The sequence below is a fragment of the Pogonomyrmex barbatus genome, unplaced genomic scaffold (assembly GCF_055798465.1).
Source record: "Pogonomyrmex barbatus isolate J1 unplaced genomic scaffold, ASM5579846v1 scaffold1, whole genome shotgun sequence".
Taxonomy (NCBI): domain Eukaryota; kingdom Metazoa; phylum Arthropoda; class Insecta; order Hymenoptera; family Formicidae; genus Pogonomyrmex; species Pogonomyrmex barbatus.
The window spans coordinates 23403404-23410474 of NW_028297098.1; the positions used below are offsets into that span (position 1 = coordinate 23403404).

General features: G+C 38.8%; 1 protein-coding gene across 3 annotated transcripts in view; it reads right to left on the reverse strand.

The window, feature by feature from the left end:
- The window catches only part of LOC105434317 (uncharacterized), a 188833-nt gene that overhangs the window by 13143 nt on the left and 168619 nt on the right, over positions 1-7071 (reverse strand). The window lies entirely within an intron of this gene.

Sequence of the window (7071 nt, forward strand, 5' to 3'; positions counted from 1 at the left end):
TTCGTCGGAGTTTGCTCGTCAGTCCAGCATCCCTTTAATTGAAATTCAACTCGTTATTCACATTTTTGATAGAAGAGAAATGTCGACAATTAACGATAATAATATTGCAAAATAATATTTTATTATTACAAATATTTTATATATGTATACGATCAAACACTGTCGGCATTGGATGAATGGATGAGAAACCGCCAGGAAAAATGGGATTTATGCTGCTCTCGTTTGCATGTATTTCTCGACAAGGCGAACGACAACTTTCAGTGACGATGAAAGTACGCGAGAATAATGAAGCTTGTGCGCGTGGACCGGTACACGCGCGCGCGTAATTATATTTTTTAAAATAATTCTGTCTACACACATTCACCAGCTGGCTAAGAACAGCGTAAATCCTCATTTCCGGTGCGGACATTGGTACACGGGCAGTGCATGCGTAAAGCGCATATATTTTTGAAACAGAGTTTCTTTTGGAAATTATTCAGGGAAATATCTCGCAGTTTAATTATGCATCTTTTTTTTTTGCGACGTTGTTCGTTGTTTCGTTTTCTAGAGAGAACATCGCGAGACGTTATAAAATTGACCAATTTCGTTCCTTCTTGAATCTTAATCTTTATTTACGGGGATTTACGCTAACAGCACTCGCGAAAAATAATATTAGTCTAAACTTTCTGCCTCTCTCGCAAAGGAAGATTTCTCATCGTATCACTTTACGCGGCTTCTTGCCTTGGCGTTTTAGCTTGCGAGGCCCCAGGAAAACAATGTAACTCCATCGTAACATTGTTTTGGATGGCTTACATGATACGAGGAGCAAAAGTAGAATTCAAAACAACGGGAAAGGCTTTGCCTTGGGATACAGCTCTCGTAGCTGATGTTAAAACAACGTTTCCATAATATCTACTTTAATGGCGCCTCCGGGTTACATCGCGTGAATTGCACGGCGCACGGTTTTCTTTCGGTTTGCTTTGTGCTCGCATTTCTTAATGCCAACGTAGCCAACGTGGCGTTTGCGAGAATAATCTAGACTTTATGAGCACATGCCCGATGGGGCTTACGCGCGCACGAGCGCGAAAGGTTGCGCATCTGCTCCTGAAAGATACAAATCAGAATCTGAGATGCATGCGTGTAAAATACATCGCAACGAGGCTCGCGAAAGATTGGTTCAAATTAAAATTAAAATCCCACGTTTCGAGAGAAATGTCGTTAATAATTTTCCACAGAATAAATATAATTGATTTCACACATTCGCGAAGAAATAGAGGCGTATCTTTTTTCCGCGATTTTATTTTCGCGGTAATTTTCGCATTTACGTATAATGGCAAAGTAAAATCGCACTGAGATGCTAAGGGGATTATTCGAGATTGATCTTCCAGAGTAATGGCTACGTTTCGCCGTTTTCATTAAAGCCGGCATTCATTATTCGGGCGCGAACAAACGGTATAGAGGGGGTGGACACGGTATCGGGTCGCTCCCGAGACATTTGTCTCGCAGAAGCGAATAACAATCGCACCTAAATGGTAATTCGTGCATGCCTGATATCGCTGATTTACGCGGACTGTGCGACGAGCGCACGTTATTGAACCATGTTTACAAGTACAACGAGTCGCGAGGAGATCCGTTCCGAATTCGTGCGAATGTCATCTTGCGGTACTGTTGCCGCCGTAACGAGCACGCTGTTTTTCAACGTTTTGAATGAATTATACATGTCGACTGGCACGTCTCGGGTTTCGTAATTCTAATGAGATATTGATGAGTTCTTATAGCACATAACGATGGTTCATCTCGAAAAACTTGCAAGAACGTTTCTCGGTTGCAGAAACGTTCGGTTAAAAACGACGATGAATGATTTCATCAAACGTCGATATTTTGAAATATGGTCGAATATATATTTTCTTTTCTTCTAATTCTGGTTCTATAAAAAAACAAAAGAAGAATTATATTTAAACCGACATAAAAATTAATTAACGTCAGTGAAGCCGGATTTAAATTCCTTGAAGAAGGCTGATCAGTAACGCGACTTGCTCGCAACCTGGTATATAAGAGTATTAGTAGCTGAATCTGGGTACCTGGATGACAAGATAAAGCTCTCTTTGAAAATTTATGAGACGTCTTTTCAAGATGGGCCATCGATATGGATGAGATTATCGATTAAGCGCGCAAACCTTTCAGAAGTTCTTTGAGCCTCAAGCCCTTTTCGTAAGAAGCTAGTAATGAAACGTCCGTTCTCGTTAAGTTAGCTGGTGGCAAATTCACTTACTGGGCTCCTGCAGAGCTGGAATTGCGCACAAAATCCAATATAGGTTTTTGTCATCAAAGAAAGTACTTTTGTCTTCAAAAGCGCATCGCGAAAAATATCATTCGAAAGATCCGCTAAATTGAAACGTCTAGAAATAGCGCGCGCGAGCCGCTTATTTTTAAATATATAAATTTAGTTTTCACGTGATACTAATTTTACTGAAAAGTACTGATATAATTATCGATTTTGGCAAGACTGTATCACTTTGAGATAAATATCATTATTACCTGATGCCGCGTGAGAGAGAAGTGCGATACAGCGCGCATTTTATCAGGGGGGAGAGGTGCAATTGCATCCGATTGAAATTATTCTCATCGCGGATAAACGCGGGTAAAGTCTCATCGTCGGAAGTCTCGGTTCCGTCGCCTGCGGCTGTTTCGTTTCGCAATCGTGTTTAAACGCCGACGATTTTCCGTCTTAGCGCCGCATACTAACTTCGTGCATTTAGTAGCCCGGAGCCCGCCTAACTTGCGTCTCTTAAACCGTTTTGCATGAAATTAGACGGTTCGTCGTTGTCGGCCGACCGCAATTCCGAGAGTTCATTCTCTTGATTACTTAAGAGAAGCATGAAGATGATCATGGTTTCATTTTCTGTCTTGTTTCTATTTATCGTCAAGCTCTTCCTATGTTGGATTAAGATGGGGCTTTAGAGGCATACATTGATCTTGAAATATTCTTTATGTTGAAGAGTTTTTATACAGCGTCAAGTATTATTATTTTGTTTGTGCACTTTTATTGTTTTATAATTAATAAATTTTATTATCAAAATATTAACCAGAGAAAAAATTTTTTACGTCAACTGTCAATACCGTGAAGGAATCTCCCGTTTAGGCGAGCTAAAGATAATCTCCGAAGACGCGAGAATGTTGCGAAATAAATTCCGCGGCGTTTACAAAGTTGCGCTTCCTACGAATACATAAGATATTTTCTTGCTACGTTTCGGACTTCGGTCAGAGTTCTACTACACCATTTTATGCGAGGCGTTTCTCAAATCGGCAAGGACGCGATGGCGCTTTGTTATCAGCGTGTTTCCCCTCGTCCCCTGAGACGACAAAACTTTTTCCCCACGTGCAATTTGCCGACGACAATGCACCCTGCCACGGGATTCGCCTGCAGGGCTTCACGCCCGGTATGTCTCCTCTCCCTTATCATACTCTCTTTCTTAACGCCGAACTCTCGCCTTCCGCCTCTCGCCTTCTCCATTATCCCGTTCCACTATCTCCTTTTGTCCCATCCCCATCATTTTTAGCAATGTTCGTTCATTTCGAGCGTTATGCTTGCTTGGTGCTCTCTATGTTCTTTTTTTGTGTTTCATAATCATATACTCGGGAAATGTCACATTCCTGTCTTTGTTAAAGCGAGGAGAATATAACATCTGGAAGAAAAAGATGTCAAAAATGTTGAAGTAACAACGCATTTGCTCTCGTCATAATCAAATACCTTTTATGTTGTAACAAATGCTCGAAAAAACAGTAGAATAACATTTTTCATATATATTTTTAACAATACGTAAAAATTTAATATTACGACAATTAAAACGCTCGTATCTTTTCATATCTTTTTGTCTCATTATTTATATATAATCTCTTTTAATTATCTTATAATTTCTAGATATATTTATTAAAAATTTATAGTATATTTATACATATATTAGAGAAAAATCAAATCGAAGAATTGAGTAAATGTGCTAACACCGAAAATGTATTATCGCATTTCTCGATAGTGCCTTACAACGATCAATTTTAACGACTATAGAACGTATCTTTCCAAATCTTTCTGGTCCATTTCCGTTCTTTCTCTCGGACATATCTGCATATGAAAAATGTATTTGCCCCGCTTTATATCCGTCTTCCGCTCGCGAATAAAAATGCGAATCATTTTTCGCTCGCTTAGTACTGCTCGCGAACTTGCAGGTTCACTGGTAAAATATACGCCAGGTATATCGTCGCCTCTTCCATTTTTTCCGTTTCCTCTGCAGCTTCTTTCTAGTTTTTCTCATTATCCACTTTATGACCTATATTCGCTATCTTCATATCGATTTCTTTTCTTACATTCTCTTGTTATATTCGTCTAATTTCTAGAAATCTCTTTCTTGCATACACATATTTTCAATGCACTCTTAAAGTTAATTTTATTTCCATTTTCATGTACATTTCAGTTAATCGATATATAATTTATAATTCTAGTTGCAAATTTTTTCACTTAAATTTTATAAACATCGCAGATCATTATTTTACTATTTACGATATATGTGTTATTTCGTTATTATTTATATTTTTTTTATTACTATTATTACTTTACTTTTATTATTTTCTTTGCTCTATATGCATTATTTATTTCATGTTTTTCATGCATTTCTTCTTTTCAACATACTTGATGATACCTTTTTTCCAATAAGTTTCAACTCACTTTGAAAATACAGACGTATATATCTTTTTCTCATATGATCGCGTCCGCTTCCATTTCCGTCGAGAACTTCTGTGCTTGTCTCTCGACTTACTTCCGGTTTCACACACTTTTGGCCTTTATTTACTTCCGTGGCGGAAACGCGACGTAACTTTCCCGTCGCTTCCGTCATCCGGCTACTAAACAGCATCAACCCCCCTTTTCTCTCTCGCATCGCGTTGATTATTTGCTAGAAGTTGTCGCGATCGTCTTTCCAAGTCTTGCACCTCGATATCCCCCTCCCCCCTCCCTCCACGGCACTAAACGTTAGATTTAATTTTCACTCTTCCCTTGAATAGTCGCTAGCGCGACAGCGCACTGCGGTTTCTGCCGAAGATTTGTTTTTCCAACCTGGCAAGCTTCTCTCATTTCTCCGTCTCGGTGAGCTTTTGTCGTGTGATCGTTTTACCTTTACTCGTTTGATCCCTGTCTCCTGTGTCCTGTCTCTTTCTCTGTTCCTGCTCTCTTTCTCTTTATCTGTTTCTCCCGCTTTTCTTCAATTTCCATTTCCCTGACAGAGATCGAGTGGTCGGGTTGGCTTGTACCCAACCCTAATTCAGTCTGGACCATCGAGAGTATTACTGGCGCGGGCTAGATTCAGGATTCAGTTAGATTCAGATTTATTCTAGACTGGATTCGGGACACTTTTTCTAATTTTTTCTCTCTTCACGTCTTTTACAGCCTATTAAATTTTTAATGAATTTTAAATAAAAACTATATAATACAGAGAGAGATGTATTACAATATCAGAGAATTAATAAAAAAGACGATTCACTTTCGAATTACAAATCTCGAAATAAAATTAAGACGAGAAAACGTGTTATTATCTCTCTCCTTTCTTATCTCTCGCGTTGATACTTAATGATATTATTTCGTGTCATTGTTATATTCTACAAAAGAATGTCTTTGTTTCCTTAGCTCCATCGTAATCACGGTGTGTCAATATTTTTGTGGCGATAATATTGATCCTGTCTTTATACAGTCTCCTCAACGATGTCGTTCATCCCGGCACGAGACTTGATTCTTCTGTATTGCTTCTCTTTTCCTCAAGGTTTTCATTTCCAGAGCAGAGATTAAATGGTAAAGCGACTACGCGGACAATCCGTCGGGCTTCGTGCGTTATTGAGTCGCCGTCTTCTCTTCTTTTCTCTTCTGCTTGGCTTTCATTTCCTCCCATTCGCAATTGCTTTTGTTATCCGTTACAGATCCGTCATGAGAAAAAAATAACGACGTCTGTTTAGTCGGCGTTTTCTCTCTGTATCCCTTTCTTGTAATACAAATGCGAAAACCATATTATAATCTTTTGTGTTATCAGAGTGGGAGCATCAGCAGCATTCAAAAAATCTGTCAGATGGAACGCGATTCGAGCAAATCGATTTCAAGTTTGCGACTATTTATAATAATTATTTATTAATTTTATGAGATAAAAAAAAATTTATTTTGCGCTATTGCGCGTAAAGATAATGCATATTGTATAACTATCGCGCGCTTGTTTATTTCTTCATATTTCAGCAATCGTCGCGCGATTTCTGGCCACAATAAAAATATAATCAAACGACGTTTATTCGCCAAACGAATTTTCTTGTCATTTTTCTACGCTCTTTTCATCGTTCGAAACGTTCGTGCACCTTCGGCCACCTCTTTTTCAACCGTTTCACACAATTTTCATTGCCATAGTGAAGATTAAGTAGCAGAACGGCTGCGACGGTCCGTACTTCATGTATTACCGGGCTTTGTTACATTCTCTTTTCCCTTCTTCTTTTCTCTCTTTTTTTATATTTTGTTTTCTTATTTCTGGCTTTTATCTCTTTTTCCTTTTTCGAGCCCTCTCTCCGTCTTTCTCTAGCGTCGAAAAATTGGTCTACGTGAAGAGCACGATAGAGGTGTGCACGATTTCTCTCGTCTGTCTTTTGTACCTCTGTTTTCGTTCCACACGCGAAAATCCGAGGCCTGACAAAGCGTGATTTCAGGAACTTTGTAGAACTTATTATGGAAGCTTCGAGTTTCTCAAACGCGATATGACTCTCTTCTACTCTGCGGTTATTGTCGCTTGTTGCCGTTATTATCCTCACGTTCTACGTGATACTTTGCTCTGATAATCTATCAAAGAACTTGTAATAATCCTATCGCGCGCGTTCAAATATGAAAACGAATTTTTATTTGGAAATTACGCTTTGACAGGATTTTAGTAAAACCGGATCAATCTCTCATCAATTTTGTCGTTATCAATGAATCCGACATGGAGATAATTGTTGAATTCTCTAATATACTCTTTGCGGTTTATAGAAAACGCTTTGGAATACCCTTTACATCGTTCGCTGTGACTAATTTGTATA